The sequence below is a fragment of the Uranotaenia lowii genome, chromosome 3 (genome assembly GCF_029784155.1).
Source record: "Uranotaenia lowii strain MFRU-FL chromosome 3, ASM2978415v1, whole genome shotgun sequence".
Taxonomy (NCBI): domain Eukaryota; kingdom Metazoa; phylum Arthropoda; class Insecta; order Diptera; family Culicidae; genus Uranotaenia; species Uranotaenia lowii.
The window spans coordinates 322,883,989-322,906,557 of record NC_073693.1 but is presented as its reverse complement, the minus strand read 5'-3'; the positions used below and the strand labels follow the sequence as shown (position 1 = coordinate 322,906,557).

At 34.6% G+C, this 22,569-nt stretch overlaps 1 pseudogene; it reads right to left on the bottom strand.

Moving 5' to 3' along the window:
* Positions 1–1,497: 1,497 nt before the first annotated feature.
* Positions 1,498–22,569, bottom strand: part of LOC129753799 (signal transducer and transcription activator-like) — a 53,774-nt pseudogene continuing 32,702 nt past the window's right edge.

Sequence of the window (22,569 nt, the reverse complement as noted above, 5' to 3'; positions counted from 1 at the left end):
AACTGAGCTATATCACAAGCCCAATCCCCGAAATCGAAATGAAAATTCGATTCTTTGAAAAGGGTCTTAAAATATGTGAATTTGTATTGAAAATTTACCAACTTTATTAAATCATTTGGCAAGGAACCCACGAGAACCCACCGACATTTTCTACATGCATTTAGATCATAATCACAACTGTCACTTCTCGAAAAATGAGGTGCGCCAAACTGCTCGCAAGCAAGTTATTGCAATTTGAAAAATGTATAATTTTACCCTATTTTTTGCGATTTTGACAGAAAAAATCTACGAAACGAATAAGTTGTCCACTAGAATATCTCATTTGAGTCCATTCCAATCGAATACTGTGGAAATTTGAGGTATTGTTTAGCTAAACATAAAATATGTGAAAAAAACCATTTTTTGCAAGGTTTCCTTAAACTATTATTTTTGCAAGGTCAGTACACAACATAGAGCTTAACAATGTTCTACAAAGTTAATGTGAAAAGTATAACGAACAACTTTGTAGAAGAAACCATGCCTGTATCTTGCTTCTGTAAAAAGTTAGATTTTGGCGCCACCTTGCGGAGAAAAATAGAACTAATTCAAATCCATCAATAAATAGCGCAAATATAGTCGAGTAACTTTGTCGAAGACACCGATGAGCTACAACGAAGCCTCTGGCCTGCAGTCAATTTTGACCGCAAAAGTGTGGTTCCTGGCCCACTAACTGTGGGACATTCCAATTCTTAAGAAGTATCCACATTTGGACATTCGATGGGATTTTTGTTTCAAGTAGAAGCGCTGCCCCAGAATATTCAGTGCAAAGTGGTTTTGTTCAGAAGAAAGATGTTGAAAAAAAGGTTTTAAAACACGTTGAAACATTTCAATAAACAAACCTTCTTTTTGAACTATTTTAGAATTTTCAACTTTCAGCACATTCCTGGAGAGATTACCGTCGAGGGACTAAAAAATGCGCTAAATTTAGTTCACAAAATGGGACTTGGTTTTTTGCAATCTGTAAACTCAGTTTTGACTAAAATTTCTTGACCATGCAGCTACACGAAAACTTTTCGACACACCTCATTTCTCCGTCCTAAAATTTTGTAAACAGGACCTGTGAACTGTCACCACAAAAGAGAATTACGTCATCGTGAATCGACCCATAAAACTAGTCATATCGTCCAACTTACGAATTTAGAGAAATATGTTAGATGAAGCATTCGAGTAATAAAAGTTGTTTGATGTAGAAGTTGTTTTGAAAAAAAAAAAAATAGCTGTTGTTTGTTATAAACTGTAGTACTTATGTGAAACCTAGTTCGGAGTTTCTACTTACCACGGCAGAAGAAATTGTCATCACAACTAAGGTGCACCCACGCTACTCCCCACGAAATCATCCAGCCCAAGGTACCCGAGGTTTTTAGGAAAGAACAAACCCACATACAGTCCACTAAGGTTCTAGCGAGGGCTTGGACCATATCCCTAAATTTTGGTCCTTCGAGCCGGATCGTGGCCGTTTCAATTGTACGGCGCCGAGAATATGTCGATGTTTTCCAGTTCAAGATCGGCCAACGGTTGGTAGGGCATGTGGTTCACATGGTCAATCTCCAGGTTTAAGCCGTTGATGGGCGTATTCCGTGGCGCATCCGGCGACTGAATGTTGTACGGGAAATTGGCATGCCCGGATAGCTGAGGCCGTTATTGTTGTTCTGCGGGCCGGACATAAGAATATCGGCAGCGGTCAGGTGTCAAAGCTATAATAGCACCTTATTTTGACACCTCGACAGCGCACTGCAACGTTACAAACAAAGTGTTATCTTGCTCCTGGGTGTTTAAAAAGCGAGCCAGCCAATGAACAACAACAACACCTATCAGTGCGCCACCAGTGACAAATATGGAAACAGGTTTAGCACATACGGGTGTGCAAATGTGCTGATAAATTTAAAATAAGACCTGCAATGAGTCCCGAGTTAACACCTGGGATAACACCTACCGCAGCCGATGCTCTATGGACTGCCCGCACCTCGGCCGGGATGTAGTTGTGATTCCGAGGCTGGCCGGCGGGGTTGTGTACCGATTGAAGTGTTCGATCTCGTTATTGCTCGGGTACAGGTAGAACAGATTGTCGAAGTTCCGGATCCAATTCGAGAGGGGCCGGGAGGCGGATTCCTTGGCCATGAACGGCTGGATGTGCAGGATTTGCAGCTGTCCATCGTTGCTGTCGTCCTCCCATGCGATGGTGATGCCACACAGTTCACTGTCGGAAAGTCGCAGCAGGAAGGTGATCGCGGATATTTGAGCAGGTAATCTTTGGTCTTGGATTTGTGGATGAAGCCGATTATGCTACCGTCGATCCAGGGACCTCGTAGATGTTCCCGGGTCACTTTCATCGCTGCGGAGAACCACTACTCCCATAAGGCAAAGGTTCGATCGAGTAGCGGATCTTGCAGAGATTTGACTTGGTGATGGTAAGGTCGTTCGAGAAAGGGTTTTACAGATTGGCTCGGAACGCTTTCTCGCACAGGAAGTGCAGGGCTGGCATTCAGGGCTGGCTGTGGCTAGCAAATTCCAGGAGACCTTGTCTTGCTCCTGTCCTTGTAGGCTAATCATGCGTATGTTGAGGGTGTCGTGGATCAGTAATCGAACGGTGGTCGCGAATCCGGTATTGGTCTTCATTACCTGCGGCGGTTGCTTCTCGATGATAAAGGTAGTAGTGATGAGGGTTTTGAGCAGATTTATCACCTCGACCAGGGACTGTGGCAAAAAATCGGGCAGATTGGAATCTTCGATGTTGAGTTTGAATTTATTCTTTAACGCCAGCCGGATCTGGTCCTTGGTGTTCCAGATGATTTCGGCATGGTTTTCGCACTAGGCCTGAATCGTGTCCAGATTGCCGGCACTGAGCCCCGGGGCACCATTATCGGCAAAATCTTGGTTGATCTTTCACAATGTTAGGTATTTGTGCAGAACTTTGCTTGTACTTGCTAGATCAGTTGGATCGTTTTGCGAAAGTTATTCAGACGCTTTCCGGGGATTAACGTAACGATAACCAACCAACGAGATATTTTATATTTGGTTCGCAATGTGTTAAGATAAGCTATCACTTATATTATTATGTCTTAATATTAAGGTTAAACTTCAGAACGCCTTTCTAATCTATTTCAGTTTAACTTAAAATCTTAGATCTGTATCTCTTTGGACAAGCAAAGCTCTTAAACTATACTGATTTGTGCCTAGACCTGACATATTCAGAAAATGTTCAAATATGTTCCGGAAATTTGAAGTTTATTTTTATTGTATTGTTCAAACAAACTTCAATTTAGAAGAAGAAATCCATTAACGGACAAAACGTTTCGAAACATCAAAAGTTCGACACTAAGATCCCTCTATGAGGAAATGAAAACGTCCCAGAGTGAGGCTATTGTTATAAATTGACATGGCAATATCCGCGTGATCACATTAAGATCCAACGACAGAGGAATCAATCACTTCAAATGCCAATCGAAGCCCAATACTCCAATACTAGCTAGGCAATCAATGTTTCCCAATATCGAAAACTAACCATTTGCCGTATTGGGGTCCACACCACTATCAAGATTGTTATGGTCCATAATAAAAAAAAAAGCTAACAGCAAGTTCTACGACAGTTTCATTTGAGAACGCTCGAGGAACCCCAGAAAGGTGTTCTGCAACATGTCTGGTATACAGTATATTTTAGCCTGCCTTACATCAGGCAACACTAAGTTTATAGTAATCACCTGGTCCGTCCGGCTTTTGCTATAGCAAGTTGCGTTCGTTTGCAGGTTTGTGTTCTAAACGGACCTCAACCGGGCAAACGTCACTACTGTCATAATGATGGCTGCACCCACTTCAGAGGAACCAGTTTTGCACCCCAATGAGCCTAGGACAGAAAGATAGAGAGAGAGCCCACAAACGGCCCTGATGGCGGTCAAGCTGTTTGCATGCGCGATCAATCCGAGATTAATATCAAATGGAAGCCATAACAACAACACAGGCATCTGAGGCTTTGAAGTGGCTTAACGAACTAACCACCAACGACATTCCTTCCTGAACAGCGCAGCGCCGTCGTCGTTGTCGTTTACGATCGCTCTTCTTGGCAGCTGCGTGTTGCTCAAACCCCCAACGAGACCTGTGCCTCACTTTGGCCTACGCTTTGCTCCGTAAGTTGGCGCAATCGATGAGGAATTCCGATTGAACACTGCTCGCTCACAGATTCCTAGTCTAAGTAGAAGGGATTGGTCAAATTAGTCGGCGGACGCTTAATTGTATATTTAAGCTGTTCTAGGATCACGCTGCACATTCCATGGATTGAGAATTCTGATACTTTCTTGGTTTCGTGGTAGAACAAAATCTAGAATATTTCAACAATTTTGACTGTTTGGAAATCTAAACGATTTAGTAAATTTTTATGATTTCAATATTTTTGTTAAAAGAATACTCGGTATTTAAAATCTGGGTTGTGATAATAAATTGTTTGGCTAAACTCGAAAAACACAACTAAAAATATTTGATGCCTTTATTGTATATTCCTTTTAAAAATTATGGAATAAAAGTTTTTTTTTTTTTGAATTGTGGATTTCATTCTACTATGTGTTGAGAGCCTACTTGGTTTAATAATTCTACTGAATCAAAGCAATCAAAAGATTACCATTATTTCAACCACAGTGATTGAATTAAAAGAAATCTTTCGATTGCTTTGATTCAGTGACTCAATTGTGGATATACATTAAAACAATTTGGTCATTTTTTTTCCAAACGTTGTTCATTATGAGCAGAAAAATGTTTGTGATTAGTTCAGATTCAAACAATCGATTGAATTTCCAAATCTGAATAAATAGTTACAATTTTTCAGAAACTACATTTTTCAAAAAAAAAAATGAATTTGATTTTTACATTTTTTTTTGTATATTTTCATAGATAACTAATTTTTATTTAAAACATTGTAATGATCAAACCTTGGGTCATTTTTTTTAATCCTTTCACGCGCTTCCGAGATTATTTGATTTGTTAGTTTGTGTTGTTTCAAAACAAATCTATGCATTAAACATGTGAATTTCATAACTTAGAACATGTTCAGACACTACAAAAGTCCATAGTATCCAACTAGAATTTTTAAAAGTAGATACCGTATACGATTTGTCGAATTGTAACTGTTTTTTCAATTTCAAAACGCCTGTAGGTATTCTAAAAAGCTTCTTTTTTGGTCTACACGAACGATAGAATTTTGCAGATTTTTTTAATAAGGTTTAGGTACCCGAGTTTTTATTTAAAAATGTTGTATGGAGAAATACGAACACTTATTCGTTTAATGCAGCTTACTGGAAAATTGACTGGTTATTACTTTGCCGAAATAGAAAAGCGGTTGTAAGACAATAGCTATACATATCATCCCAAACATAGCATCCCAGGCAACATGAAATCGTAGAAGAATCGCCAAACTCGTATAATAGCACAACTCAAATCGGATTCGTTAATGCGTACACTTTATGTTTGTTCACATCGTATATCCAACATGGAAGATGTTTAATCCTTATGAATTACGATTCAGCTACGATATGATTCAAAGAGTCGTATTTATTGTGACCCATGGTGAATCAGATCATATAAGAGCGAATCCGGATCACGACAGGGATTGACCTCAACAGTGTCATTCTTCTCTATCTCGCCAACCAGCCCCTCATATTTTATTTTTGTTTCGATTATAGAAGTTTTACCATTTTTATGGCATTCGCGACTTTATCAACGTTGGAGTTGGCAAATCGTCAAACACAAGACGTTTGTCTCGGGAACAATGAAAGTTACATACATATCTGTCTAGTGTTTCCTTAAGCCTGTGTCTTTATCAGTGTTTTTCTCTTGTAAGTTGATTTTTGCATTTATTTTTGTTTTCAGAAAAGCAAACCAAATCAATATGTTCAACCGTTTGCCACCTTTCGATGTGTCCAATTTTTGATCTTCTTGGAAGCGAAACATGATTCCGAAAGATGATAGGCGAACAACCAGATGTTCCTCCCAGTGAGATGTGTTCGTCAGTAATGCTGTTAAAAATTAATATTCCCGCAGAGATTTAAATTTTACGCTTTGATGTTGATTGGGTTCAGGAAGCACAGCAAATAATGATATCGAAATGTAGAACGAAAAACAAAAAATTGTAATTTTGAAAAAAATAATAATATGTAACGTGTACAAACATTAGTTAATATGTAAGGCAGTGATTTACAAACAAAAATTGTTAACAAAAATTTTATTAAGTAATAAAATACAGTTATCTGCGAAAATCGTATTTTTATAAATCACTAGCTGACCCGGTGTGCTTTGCTACACCTTCCCAAAATAAATGTAATTTGTAAAAATTCATTCAAATTTAGATTTTTTTAAGCATGCTGCAGCTGGAATTCTGAACTGCAATTCAAAGATATTATTTACTGAAACTTGATTCCTAAATTTGTTTTTCAAGATCTGAAATTTGTACTCTGTTTTGAAAGCTTCATAATGACTTAAATAATGTCAAAATTTATGGATTTTCCACCTTTTTTCCAAAGTGGGAAGTTACAAACTTCCATAAAAACATTTGTCACATCTATTTTTGAATTATGCCAAATATCCGTACGCAAAAAACCCTCTTATAAAATATGGTTCCTTCTTTGAAAAGCTCTTTATCTTAAACTTACATCTTTTCCAATTTTGTCCCCCACTGCTTGAAGAAGGTAGGCTGATTTACCCGGCTCGAGTTTACATATATTAATAATTGAAAGAAAAAGATTCGCATTGTACTTTATGGAGATAGAATTTCTAAAACCGATCAATAGCGTGAATCGGGACAGTTTTTTTTGAGTTTATTCCTAATATTCTGTATTATCAGCACTTCCAGTTCTTGATTAGCTTTATATGGTGTATTTTTTTGGAATTGAAAAAACAAGCTATAGAAATTTGAAAAAAAAAAGATGAAAAGGATTTAAAATAACCATTTTCAAACAGCGTTTTTCATCATCCTTGCCCTTCGAAGCATTTTGAATATTCATCCATTTTGTCCAAAAATTATGTTAAAAAATGTTTCGCCATATGCCAATCTCGTGGACATGAGACATTACAGCTTGAAGTTTTCCCTCAAAGCACTTGACATGGTATGAAAATCATCGATTTTTACAGTGCAATTTTTTTTTTCTAATAAATTTATCAAAGCAAAAAATATAAATATTTAAAAAAAAATATCAGTTGCATCCGCGTGTTTTTATTTTCTCTTTGAAAGTCAAATATTCGAAAATGTTGGCGAAATCAAATTTCTAAGTTAACATTTGTCCCGTAAATTGTGGCAAATGTAAATGCAAAGCATATTTTCCAATGGGTCAAAGTGATGGCTTTAAAAATGGATTTAAAACGTATTTCTGTTTGTTTGTTTTATCAAGTTTCATTGATATATCTGCAGTATGTCTGCAGTATAAATTTATGTTTGTTACTCCACTTTTAACGAATGCTGTTCAAAGCAAATGACCTTCATTTACCAATACATTTAAGAATTTTAAATATCCGCTTCAGTTTCAACATTCGGAATACCGCTTCTGATCTTTCCAACATATTGAATCATTTTAAAGAAGAATTTTTTAAAAGTTCGACGTTTGCCCTTGCCCCACCGTGTAGGTTGACAGGAAGGAGTATTGTTTTTAACACTTCAAGGGTATACTAAAAATTTCTCATAAAATTTTTGCTTCCAGTTGAATATCAGTTCTAAAGTCTCGCTTTTCAACAAAGAAGCTGATCAAAAGCCTCTTTTATGTAGCCATGTAACACAAAAACACTTTTCATGTTAAGTACGTACTTGAATTGGTATGTAAGCAAAAAGTACGATGTTTGTTTTCCAAATTATTTAAAATAAAAAGCTCCCATTTTCATTTCTAAATTCGTTTCAGTTGTGCAAATGGGTCGTGGTAACAATTTCTAGAAGAAAACATATTTTTATATTTTTTTTGTAACAGAGAAAAGTTGAACGTTGGAACTTGTGCTCTAGTGTGTGCTCTAGTGTACCTTGGATGAAAATTCTTTCGAAAAATGAATTCCCTCACTTTTGGTCAATAAAAATCAGTTTATTTCACTGATACGTTTCACTTATGCACACGTCAGTCCAATCTTATCTAATTTAAAGAAAAGGCTCTTGATCAGTTCATGTGTCGGATCGGATTTTTTGATCTTCAATAAATTCAAATGGCGCTTCATAAAACTTCAGTTAAGTACATTTTTACATATTCAACAAAATGTTTACGATCTATCTCTTTAGAAAACATCTTATTCATATTTTTGTTATCAATATGATTCAAACATTACCTTGTAGGTGAAATGGGTTGAAAAATTGTATGTAAAATCTTTACTTTCTGTTTTTTTTTTCAGTTGTGCGCAAAGTGTCATACCATTATTTCATTAACATCAGAACTAAATTTATATTTGTTAGACAACAAATGCTACCTAAATTATCACGAACTAAATATGGAAGTAAAATGTCAATCTGGGTCACATCTAGGCGTCATTCATAACCATGTGCTGGACAAATGAGCTAGGAATAAAGTAGAAAAAAATCACATCAAGGCTTCATATCGCCACCCCTGTATTGAAAATATGCTTGGTTGAGATATACGCGCCAAAATATTCTCACTGATCAGTATGCTATGCCATGGTTACTATCCTCTTGCGATGTTGGCTCGCGACGCCTCGACCATGGAGACGAAAAACAAACCGCCCAAAGGAAAAAAAAATCTCGAGAAAATGGATGTCATGACTTTAATTTGTTTCGAAAAACTACAAATTTTGTATGGTAGCCCCTCTTCCCTTAAGTCGCATGGTATTGTAACTATTATAGAAACAATCCCCGGCCCCGAAAACTTTCAGATGCCAAGTTTCACGATGATCGGTTCAGTAGTTTCCGAGTCTATAGGGAACAGACAGACAGACAAACATTCATTTTTATATATATAGACAATGTCACATTGAAGGAAACATAAAAGAGTTCATATAATCATAAAATCGTTCATATCGTACAAGATTACAACAACCATCGTATAAAGTGAGGCGCCAACTGATTGGCGATTTGCATCACATCGTACAAGATTACAACGTCGTATAGAGTGTGACTTAAGTTGTCATTCGATGTTCAAATCTCTGAACATCGTATAAGACAGCAACACACCTCGCATAATGAGTGACTTAAATCGCCAATCGATTGTCGGTATGTAGCACATCGTACAAGAGTTCAAGAGACATCGCATAAAGGGTGACTTGAATTGCCAATCGATCGTCAGATTGCTCGTAAAAGGGAAGAACACAAATCGTATAAAGTGTGATTTGAACTGCCAATCATCCCATCATCGTAAATGTGTATGAATCGAATCGTTCAATGTAACATACAACATGCCGCCAATGTGACATAAAGTATCTAAGTATTTCGGACATCGTTTAAACATCGTACATGATGTTGTCGAAATCGTAAATAAAAAAAATAAGGCAAACATGTATGTATATCGCCTCCCCTTTTGGTAGGTATAAACTTTTTTCTACCGTCATTTACGATGATTATTGTCGATATAGATGTACGTATATCATTTGATATACCTACCAAATTGTTTGCTGGGATTCATTTTTCATGAAAAAAAACTAGCAATACTGACCGATTTGAGTTCATATTATCAGAAATATAATTATCTCAAGAAATAATTGATTTTATAGTATTGAGATGTTTGGAAGTCTACATCAAATAATTCGCAAAAAGAAAATTGGTGATACCAGAAACTTTCAGTCACCAAATTCCATGATTTTGCATGATCAGCTTCATATTGGAATTTAAATTGCATTGCGTGAGAAAAAAATAATCTTCATACAAAATTTCACATCAAAACCCGGGTACCAAGATCTTATTTAAAAAATCTGCAAAAACTTTGTCGTTCGTTTTCATAAAAAAGAATTTTTAGACTACTGACGTTTTGAAATTCGAAAAAAGTTGCAAGTTGACACACCCTTGTAGATAATTAACAACGTTTAAAAATCAATTTAAAAATCTTCTGTCAAAAGATGCAAACCAGAATTGTGTATGATGAGAACCCCCTGGAGGCTGAAAAAGCATCCTGATAAACATTAATCGATCAATAACGCTTATTTTCAAGGGATCGAGAATTTTAACTTTTCGTAAACTAATAACCAAGCTGGTTTTAAATATATTACACGGAAACAAGAACACTTTACTTCTTATAAATGAAAAATAAATACTTAAGAGGCAACAGAAGAGTCCTAGTAAAATATTTATTCAAAAATATGCATTTTCGTAGAGAAGAGGGGTGCTCACTTCACCCTGGGTTCTCGTTATGCCCTTATAAGTAGTGTGAATCTACATACACCAGAACACCAGAAACATAGAATGCTGATTTTGATGTTGTTTATTTTAAAAAGATTATAAGTCTTCAATTTTAACCCTGACTCAAGAACTAATATCATTGTATATTAAAATAGCTTGAATAGACTTTTTTAAATTTCACAAAGATTTTCATACACTCAATATCATCACAGTTTTTTTTTAAGGTTTTCATCAAACTCGAATTGTTTACTTGAAGCTTCGTATGTTTTGCATCCTGATGAAATATGTTCAATGGGCAATGGGAAACTTTGCAAGGGGTGCAAATGTTCCTTTATAAAAATAATTACGAAAACTGTAAAAAAAAATCGATGAAGGATATTATGTTTACTTATTTTAAAGGTAATGTAAAGTTAAGTATGAGCTAAAGATTTTACGCAATCAAAGGCTTGAAAAACTTGGAAAATGCATTTTGAGTTATCCTGACTTTTATACACGTGTTACATGATGATATTGTTGACTTCAAGGCATTCATAATTCAATTTGTTTGCTATTGCTCAACAAACTCTCATGATACCAAGTAGCAGGGACCACAACAAATCCATGATAAATTTGTCTCATCACGTTGAAGGCCCAGTGCTAGTGGTAGAAAGGCATCTTCATACCACCACACCATAACCATGGGATTGTGGCTGGAAAAATTAAGTGAATGGTAACCATCTTGCCAGCAATTTACCAATTACTTGAATCAAATCATCACTGACTGGCTGGCTGGTACTAATTCGGTAGTGTAAACCATTCACAGGTAAACGCTGCCATCCCGGGGAATGGGAGGTCCAAATAGTCGAAGCAGCTACCGCCAGTCAGTGCCAATCTCGCACGTTAAGGTTGAACCTAAAGTCAAGCCCTCATCTCGTACAGTTGTGGCGGAAATTTAATGAATGAAAAATTCTCCCATCGGGGAATTCCTCACGAGGCAAACATGGTAGATGAAGGAAAAAACCTCAACAAAACAATTCTCTTGACGATGTTTTTTTCACTTGAGGTACCTACCTTTTGCTATTGCTGAGTCAGCTTCCCTTCGGGCAAGGTGATGTGTGTGCATGGAAATCCTTTCACTTTCCTTCAACAGCCAGCGTCGCTTTAAATCTTCTCTAGGGCCCTTAAACGGTTTTGATTAATACGAAACATGAACGGTATGACGAAAAAGTTTAAACGTGAATTCAAATTTTTATCAAAATTGTAAAAATTGTCAAAATTGTCAAAATTGTCAAAATTGTCAAAATTGTCAAAATTGTCAAAATTGTCAAAATTGTCAAAATTGTCAAAATTGTCAAAATTGTCAAAATTGTCAAAATTGTCAAAATTGTCAAAATTGTCTAAATTGTCAAAATTGTCAAAATTGTCAAAATTGACAAAATTGACAAAATTGACAAAATTGACAAAATTGTTAAATTTTCTATAGATTTTTTCAATGAACGTCAATACAAAAGCGGTGCCTTCAATTTATTTTCTCTTAGAAAACGTATTTAATTTTGAAGTATTATTATTTTTTTATGACAGTGTGAGATTTTGCATGCAAGCTAGAAAAATTTGTTCTCAGATAATGAAAATTATGCTTACCACTTTGATGAATCAAGGGTCCTAAAAAGAAAAAAAAAGTTTTATCAATTGATAGTCAGTGAAAATGAGAGAAATTTTATGGTTTGATTACAACGTTTTGAATATGAAAACATTTGTTTTGATTTCTTTACAACCGATCATGATGGGCATTGCCCAAATACAGTAAAAAAAATTAATTCCCAATTCAATAAACTCTCCATTGAGCCCCGATAATTTATTCCGCAAGCGTATAGCTTTTTTCTAGGTTATGCTACCCAGCCCACTGGCCATGGCGATGGCACTGAGAACTGAGCAGCTTTTCAGCTCAATGAACTTCCCGAAAGCTAATTTAGTGTTGTTGGCTGCCAAAACCGGCAGTATTTTTTTTTTTCATAAGGATGGCAATTGAAAAACCGCCCTGCAATCAACGCGCGCTCGCTGTTTACAATTTCGTAAATTTAATAATGTACTGCAAAAGGGTTCGCTCTTTTAACTGCGGAGCAAAAAAAAAATACTTCCAAAGCTTGAACTGGGCTTGAAATTGGTCCAGCAATAATAAAATGTTCGATTCAATCAGTCCGATTCTGTTTTATGACACCGGTCGATACCGCGCCCCTTTAAAAATAAAAACTGTGTCGAATGAAAATCGAGCGCTGTTTCCACGTCCCTGAGCATTGATATAGGGGGGGATTCGCAGATAACTCATTCGAGAAGTTGGTTCCTATCTAAAAGCCTCCCGGGCTTAGAGAGACCCCCCCGTTGACTTGATCGTTTTACGATGTTTAAAAAAAAACTAAAACAAGAAAGTGCAGCCAGCGAACATTTTTGGTGGTTTCCATAAAATGATTCGTCGTACGCATCGATCAATCACGATTCGCGAAGGGAAACATATTTTTCGCAAAAACTGTCAAGTTTAACTGGTCGTATAAATTTTGAGACAAGTAAATAAATTTTGTTTTAAATATGGGCTGTTTCATTTGAGATCCTTACACCGGCATAATAAAATTGAGGACATGAGAGATCTATTTGGAAAATAAAAAAACCAGAAACGAAATAAGGATCAAAGAACAAGGGAAAAATCACGAACAAGGAATAAGGAACAAGGAACAGAAACAAGGACAAGAAACAAGGAACAAGGAACAGAAAACAAGGACAAGAAACAAGGAACAAGGAACAAGAAACAAGAAACAAGGAACAAGGAACAAGGAACAAGGAACAAGGAACAAGGAACAAGGAACAAGGAACAAGGAACAAGGAACAAGGAACAAGGAACAAGGAACAAGTTATTAAAAAAAAAAACAATGAACAGAAAAAAAGAAATAATTTTCTTATGCAAAGATGCTTTGGGATAACTACAAATGCAAGAATCATAAACAATTCGGAGTTGACAATCTCAAAGTGGATTATTTTATCAAGGCAATCTTTTCTACCACATCACCAAGCATTTTTGAAATATCTCAAAATAGACGCTCGTTGTCTGCTTTTCCTGAAAGGCAGGCGCACTCCAGCTAAAGTGAAGGCTCCAGTGCAATCGATTCAATGTTGGACCAGGCTAGAAACTTCATCCAGACCAAACCCGGAACGTGCACATTGGTCCTAGCCCTGGAGCTCTGAACTTGCTCTCTCTCTTTCTAACTCACAACAAAACTGGACGTAGTCGTCACTCAGATGGTTCAGGTTCAATGAAATCAGGGAGTGAGTAAGAAGAACGTTAGAGAGTGGTCGCTGAACGATAAAATTGAATAACAATGAAAGTACGTGCGGGAATCTGAATTCAATTGACCCATAAATGGTGTGATGATGTTTTTTCCTACTTGACGAAAGCCTTCAGTTTGTTGCCTGTAATGGTTATTTCTGTTATGATGTTTAAATTATATACATTTTCATGGCTTTTAGTAAACACATTATTTTCATCAAACAAATAAACATACAAAAAAGATGATAACTAATAACATATGACAATTTAGCAGTTGATCTAACAAATATTTGTTAAAAAATGCAATGAAAAATCGAATTCCTCTAAATCGTAGACCAAAAATAAATGAAACGATTTTTACCATAAATATTATGTGAAATTTTATTTCCAAACAAAGAACATTCAAGGTGGAAAGTGAGTAATTTGGAAACATAAAATTGGTATGGATTGATTTTTTTTTCAAGAGAATCGCATTATTCAAGCCAATATCAATGACAAAAAATTAAAGCTCCAATAAGAATGGAATGATGCACCGTTTTGCTGAAAGATTTGATTTCTGATTGTTGAAAGTAACGCACGTTGGGTATGAGCTATGATATCGATTGGAATAAATTGGCTTATAAATATAAACGCAGATCCAGCGTTGGTCACTTCCAATGCACAGTGGTCCGAAATGGCTAAAAGTGGAACTTTTTTCCTAGCGCCTCTGTCTTTCATCTAATCTCTTAAGTGTCTTCAGAACATTTTCTTCTTTAAACATGCTTCATAACTTGAAAGTATTACAAGTTAGTCAAAGTCCACTATAGAAAAATTGAAAACTCTAACTTCCTTATTTCAATAGATGGAGCTTTACTTTATACTACAAAGTTGTAGAATACGTGAAAATATGAAACTTTGTTGAATACATTAAAACTCTATCTTAAGGGCTTGTGATATAGCTCAGTTGGCAAGTCTGTTGTCTCCTGAGCCGATGTCCGCGAGTTCGAGCCCAAGAGTAAACATCGAACACAGTTGTACCGGATAGTTTTTCAATAACGATCCGCCAACTGCAACGTTGATAAAGTCGCGAATGCCATAAAGATGGTAATTCGACTATAATCGAAACAAAAAAAAATTAAAACTCTATCTCTTTTTAGAGCAGAGTTATAAAGGTTTTCTTTTGAAAGTTATTTAAAAGTTAGTTTTTTAAACTTAACTATAGTTAGATGAGGATTTACATGAATAAGATGTTCTGAACATTTGTTCTGGCATTCAAATCACACGTTTTGCACAAGACTTCAACATTCTACGATGTTTCCTAGCCAACTTATTGAAACTTTAAGTTTTATTTTTACTCAATTTCACGAGCCTTTACTGCAAAAATGTGCAAGTGGATTTTTAAAACTAATGAATCACATTGAAGCTTGAACTTTGTGCAACAAATTTGTGTTGGCGCCATTTGTCTCCACGTGCAAATATTTGAACACAATAAGCAAATATTTGATGTGTTTTGCGTGTTTCCATACAAAAAATGGAAAAATTGATTTCCAGGCTACGCAGATTCTACGCAGAACGAAGGCAGAAGGCAGTTGATAATAATTTTTGTATAGAAACACGCAAAACACATCAAATGTATGCTTGTTGTGTTCAAATATGAGCACGTGGAGACAAATGACGCCAACACCAATTTGTTGCACTTAGTTTAAGCTTTAATGTGGTTTGTTAGTTTTAAAAATCCACTTGCACGTTTTTGCAATAAAAGCTCGTGAAGTTGATTAAAAATAAAACTTAAAGTTGCAATAAGTTGGCTAGGAAACGTCGTAGAATGTTGAAGTCTTGTGCAAAACGTGTGATTTGAATGCCACAACAAATGTTCAGAAGAGCTTATTCATGTAAATCCTCATCTAACTATAGTTAAGTTTAAAAAACTAACTTTTAAATAACTTTCAAAAGAAAACCTTTATAACTCTGCTCTTAAAAGAGATAGAGTTTTAATGTATTCAACAAAGTTTCATATTTTCACGTATTCTACAACTTTATAGTATAAAGTAAAGCTCCATCTATTGAAATAAAAAAGTTAGAATTTTCAATTGTTTTATAGTGGACTTTGACTATCTTTTGATACTTTCAAGTTATGAAGCATGTTTAAAGAAGAAAATGTTCTGAAGACACTCAATTGATTAGATGAAAGACAGAGGCGCTAGGAAAAAAGTTCCACTTTTAGCCCTTTCGGACCACTGTGCAATGCCCGGTGTCTTTTTGAGAACAATTTCAAGAGAGAAAATTGGCATCTTTGAAAATTTATCACATTAAAGTGGAGACTTTCCCCTATCCAATGCACTATTCAGAAAAATAAATCGATCGGGGGGTCGAATAGGATTACCATAATCTGCAACGACAAAAAGAGTACATTGAAAGCAAGTTTCAAGAAAATTACGAGAAACATGAGAAACCAGGATATTACCAAATACCGCCAATTAGTTGCAAGTAATGTGACTTAAATGACAGTTATAAATTTTTCTAGAAAAAAAAACTTTTATCCTTTTGTAATCAATTTCAGTTTTGGTTTTTTGTAATTTTAAGTCAAAGTCAAATGCCGGTTGGATTATTCGAAGGTATAGAAGTGTTTGGTTACATTCTGAGGAGACATACCAACATGACAAAATATTGCAATATTGTTTTTCTTTTGGTTACATTTTTTTTTCAAATCGTGTGCTTTTGATTTGTTTTGGAGTCTTTTAAGCAAATCAATGTTTTTCATATTAGCTATTGTTGAGGAAATAATTGCATAACAAAAGGCGCTGTTTAAATTCACAGTTAAGTTTGACTTCTGAACTTTTCTTAAGTTTATGAAGTTATAGAAAAGCCTGGCCAATGAAATTTGTTATCAACGAAAAGTCCCGATTTAAATCACTTCTGTGTTTATCGTTTGAAAAATTCCACAAAAGAGGGAAAACTGAGGTGTCATGCAATGAATGCATACAGAGTAGGATTTTTCCAGAATTGTTGTACATGAATTTACATGAAATGGAAGAAATATTTTCGTTTCTCTGATAAAATGTCTTTCAAGAAAAAAAAGAGTTAATTACATACAATTTTACAAAAAGAAGAGTTCGCTTGCTTCTTGAACGAAAAAGAGTTCATGTACTCTTAAAAGAGTACGTATGGTATCCCTAGTCTAGAACAACTTTTTTGAAGGTTTGCAAAAAAAAATACACAAGCGAAAATTTCAAGCTTCAATAACTTTTCCTAAGAACATCAAATTTAAAATTTTGAGCTTAGATATGTTAAGATCCTTTCAAAACTAGGAGCAACAATATATTGTAGAATGAAAAATTTGTCACATTCTTTACTTAACCCAAAACTAATTCATGTTTTCGATCAAAACTATTAAAAAGAATATACCTTTAGACCGAAACGATTTAAAAATCCTTCTTTTGAAACTCGAGGTTGGAACATCACGAGGGGGGGGGGGGGGGGTATGTAAAACTAATGCAAAAAATCAATAAATTGGAATGATTTGTACAAAAGCTTGCATGCAGCAAACTTGCATACTATTTTTAATTCAAAAAATCGAATAATCGGATTAATTATTATCAAAAATTTTAAAGAACAAAAAAATGGTAATAACATTCCAGTCATACACAGTTTGGTTTTTGCTCTTGAAATTGGTTGAATTTTCAATAAATTTATAAAAGTTTTCATTAAAACAGTGTTGTCAGTTATTTTGCAGAATAGTTCTAGATAATTTTCTTAAAAATGAACTATTTTAGACAAAATTTTTGATAAGAATTTATTTTTATCAAAATTTTTGTAGTTATCATTAATTTTTAAAAGAATCTCAACTTCCAAGCTCGAAAGTGAAAGATATGATGATCTAAATGTAACAGCGAAAATTGCAAAATTGTATTCGTGTTTTTTCTTCGCAAATTTTTTGTAGAAAAAGTTGTTTCAGACCCACCTGATCGATATTATTTTTATAAAACTTGTTGAAGAAAAATTGGTTTTTTGACGCATAAATAAAAAAATTACTACGCAAAGTGAATAAATCCGGACAAAATCAGAGCTTTATTCAACGAAATCCAGGCAACCGAGCCGGACCGGAATTTTGTCAAATTTTGTGTTGAATATCCAGGTAATCTGGCAATCTTAGTAAATATGGAGATAAAATTGAACTGACTTGAACCCTTCCATGGAAAATTTTGAAAAAATTCTCAAATATTACAATTTGCATTGGAAAAATCCACCATTTTAGTACCTTTAATCGTCTTTTTATAGGAAACTAAATAAACCCTAAATACAACTTTTAAGCAATGATCTTGATGAACATGACGTCACAGTCTGTACCAAGGCCGTAGGAAGAACTGGTGACAAAATTTTCCCCATAGTATATTTGCCTGAAAAATTTATACATGAAGAATAGTAAAAAAAGTATGATACTAATAGTATCTCATTATCAGGGTTTAATTTTTTTAATATTTATTGTTATTAATTGAAAATCCTCATGTATTTTCGAAAACAATTCTTAAAAGTTTTCATGAAACATTTAAAACAAAATGAGAGATCTTCAAGACTTCATTTGAAAGTTAAACTTGAGTGAAAATTTATCATATTTTAAGGAATAAAAGTAAAAGACTAAGTTTGGAGCTCTAACCAGATTTATTTTCAACTCTTGTAAACTCGATGCATTCAGATTTTAGTTAAGGTATTTGGTTTTGAAGTTCTACAATATTAACAATGTTGAACAACAAACCAATAAAATACATTTCCTGCTGAATTTTCCCAAACCTGAAAACTATCAATAACAATTTAATTTTTCAAATAACCTATTTTTAAACATGAATGCAGATCTTATTTTCTAATTGTGGTTTTCACCTGTTTGAAGTTTTTTTATTGGGAAATTTTGAAATTTAAAATCCGAATCTGAATTTTGCATTATAAACCTGAATAAAATTCTGAATTCCCGATTTGAAATTGATTTTCGAATCTAGAATAAAAACAGAAATTCCCAGTAATTATGAGCTCAAAAGAGCATTTTATTACAAAATTCTTAACCAGAAACCTCTTATTTGAATTTTGAATCAATTATTTATTCGTTATTCAACTAGTGAATCTGAATGAAAATTCCGAACGATAAAACTGTGATATTTCTATTCTGGATCACCTCGATGAAACTTTTTTAAGTTTCAATTCATCATAAGAATTATAAGAAAGAATTTCATATCCAAATATTGAAATTGGTTTGTAATGTTTTCTTTCAATATTTCGGAATGATGAACTTCGAACATGAAAAATATATCTTATTTTAGTTTCAAATGCAAAACCAAGATTCGAATCAGGATATTGTCCCAAATGATGAACCGAGCTTAAAACTAGGAATTATAAACTGGATACCGATTTCACAATTCGATCATAGGCAACAAATTTTGATTTTAATTTAAAAAAAAAATGGAACCTGAACGTCGGAAATGATTCAAACCTAAGCTTTCCAGATATTTTTCCGCACTTATCCGGGCAATCTAAATCCGGGCTTTTCTATCTTAAAACCTTCCAAATCCGGGCATTCGATTTCGAAGTTTACAACCCAAAATCAGGGCAATATCCAGCCAAATTTGGAAATTTTTAAATATGAAGAATGAAAAACTCGAAATTTTTTTTTTATCATCGAAAAACATCTACCAGTTAATTTGAATAAAATTTGCTCAAAAGATTGTTTTGGACAAAAAATGCTTAATTGTAATCAATCCATTTGAATTTTTGGTTAAATTTGCAAATAAAGTGGAAACATTAAGGCAAAATCCGGGCCATCTGGCAACCACAGTGAGTCTAATCATAAAAAAAAGATATTTGGCACTAAGGACTGACTTGCGATTTTCGAGTACAGTCTGTAAATATCTATCAACAAGTGAGAAAATTTTAAAATAAGTAGAATTGTTAACCTTGCATAAGATTTCTAGGTTTTGTTTTGAGTCGAGATTGTTACTTTTGATTCACTTAAATCGTTCATCAAAATATTATTAAGAGTTTACAATTTTGAGTTTAGAGAAAAACATTTTGCTTGTCATTATTGGACCCTCATGGGGGGGGGGGGGGTGTTTAACCTCCAAACTTCTCCCACCCCCTCTTCCCAAGACTGTAGCTGAGGCTGCCTTGGCACTAGATCCTTCAAATTTTCCTTTGCATGTTTGTGGTTATGATTGGGCAAAACTGAATATTTTCTTCAAACGAAAAAAATTTGCGAAACACATCGTTAATTTAAAGTAGAATATCCAACTCAGACTGTAAATTCATCATTTCCAACCTAGTGCATAATTCTGAAGTGAAGCTCAAGGGAAGCTCAAGGATTTGTTTTGGATAGTTTTTCCTTCTACGGTTGTTCCGGCCGGATGTTCCGTAGGATCTTCTAGTGAGCCAATTGACTACTAAATTAAAGATAACTTTCCGATCCTTTGCAATAATTTCTTAATGTTCCGCATGTTCATTGAGGCTAAAATGAAAAAAAATCTCAAAATATTAAATTCTATCGTAATATAATACTCAAAAATAAAAACTTACAATATTAATTTATCAACATTAACAAATTATTTTTTTTTAAAGGAATTGAAAAAAAAGTTATTTGTTGATGTTGAAAAATTTCTATTGTTTGTAAACAAATTACAATTTATGAACTTCTTATAGAGATTAAAACATTAAATGGGGAAAAAAGTCTGCTGTCGAAATAAATTTGTTGTAAACGTTTCTAGGTAATATTCACATTAAGTTTAAAGAAGCCAGTAAGAAAATTTCCAGCATTGCAATGCTATTTAATTTCAGGACACTTAATACAGTGTTTGTCAACATATCAAGGCAAATTGAAATTTCAACCGTAGAAAGTTCACAAATAATTATTAGTAATTTTAGATGTTGTTTGCATAACCACAAATCAAATTTAGCTAAATTGATCTGTTAAAAAAGATTGTTCATCGTTGACTATTTATTCATTCGACCCGTTTGGAATAATTTTCCTCAATTAAAAGTGCTGCTCTGTCCCATATTGACCTAACGTACTTAAAACTTCCCTTGATCCTCCCAACGGGAGTAACAGCACTTATGGCACGTTCATGAATCCCCCACCCTATCAATTTTTCCCGTACAAAAACCCTCAAAGCAATTTATATTAATTCTGCACCCCCACAATATCAAAGGGCGCTTCAAACGAGGTAAAAATTTAATATTAATTTAATTACCGATTCCATCCGACACACGGCATACAACCGCGGGGGGAATCAGCGAACGAATTCCGGAACGCTAATGGGTTGTTGATCTGTTAAGATTTTTTTTGTTACTGCTCATTTGCCTCCGGCCTTTCGGAAAATGGGTTATCAAAATAACACCTACCCAGCCCACCATCCATTAGTGGCCATTTGTGAAGTTGATGAGTGCCACACGTTGTTATCAATCCACTTCGAATGTGCCGGTAAGTGGCTTGATTATAATGGGAAATGCTATATGAGTAAAAATTGGCGTATTGCTATTTTTATGATAATTTTCGCAGAAAACATGTTACAAAAAAACAAAAGATTTAATTGTTTAAACTGCTTTAAAAATGATTTCTTACTCAATGAAAATGTAATCAAGTTAAATGAATCAATTAACATGTAAAACTGTTTACGTTGTTGCTTCAAATTTGTTTTCACTTCCAGTTGATTAATCGGAGCCAATGTGAGATAAACATTCGTTTCAACTGTTTGTCAACCGACCAGCAGATGTCAACATGTTTTCAGTGTGGAAAATACACATCCAATGGCAATTTTTTCTGGTCTAGCATTCCCGGAGTGAATTTTCACTCAATCAAAATAGAGCAGCAAAAAATGTTTTAAGTCATGTTTGGTTGTTGTTTTCATACATCATAAATATTTCACTTAACGCACAGTTCAAGTAGACGTCAGACAAAAAAAAAAGTTACACCGAATAGGCTTTAGCCCAGGCATGTCAAACTGGGGGTTTGCGGGCCGCATGCGGTCCGCGGCCTTGGTCAATGCGGCCCGCGTAGCCCCGTCTTAAATTGTGACAAAAAAAAAACACCGCTGATTTTAATGTAACATATTACTGCGAAAAACTAAAGTTAAATGTAACGTTTTCAACTTAATGCAATAAAAGTTCCAACATGTGCTTAACCCAGTTTCAGATATTATAAATTTTATCTGTTCCCGTGCCCGTGGCTTGAAACATCGCCAATTTTCGACATTTTTGGAAGACGTTAGACATGAATTCGATTGTGTTTCCTACCTACTACATAATATTAATTTATTTATAATAATAATATTATTATTTGAAATGAAAGGTGAACCTGTTGAACATTTTCAAGCAGACGACTGGGTTCAGGATTTGGCATTTGCCGTTGATCTCACTGGCCACCTGCAAGATTTGAACTTAAAACTTCAAGGATAAGAAAAAAATATCATAGCTTCATGTGATGATGTTAAAAATTTTCAAGTGAAGTTACGGTTATGGATCAACCAAACTTCCAAAGAAAACATCATTTGGTAAATACGTAATACCCCTAGAATCCTTACAAGATGCATACAAAAGCCGTTTTCGTGACTTTTATTCATACGAGCAAGAATTTTCGTTGTTTGTATCTCCATTTTCGTTTGCTCCTGAAAATGTTGCTGATAATTTGCAACTAGAGATGATAGAGCTGCGGTGCGATTTATTATTAAAAGCGAAATACATTGAAGTGGCTGTACCAAAATTTTACAGCTATTTGCCTGAACGCTGCGTTGAGTTACGGAAATTTGTTGCCAGAATTCTTGCTATGTTTGCAAGTATCTATCTATGTGAGCAGTTTTTTTTTCCATAATGAAAGCTACAAAAACTCCTCTTCGTTCGAGATTATCTGATAAAAATTTATGACCAATAATGAAAGTGTCGGTTACAAATAAGTAAGTAAGTCTGTAACTCAGAAAAGATGTCAAGCATC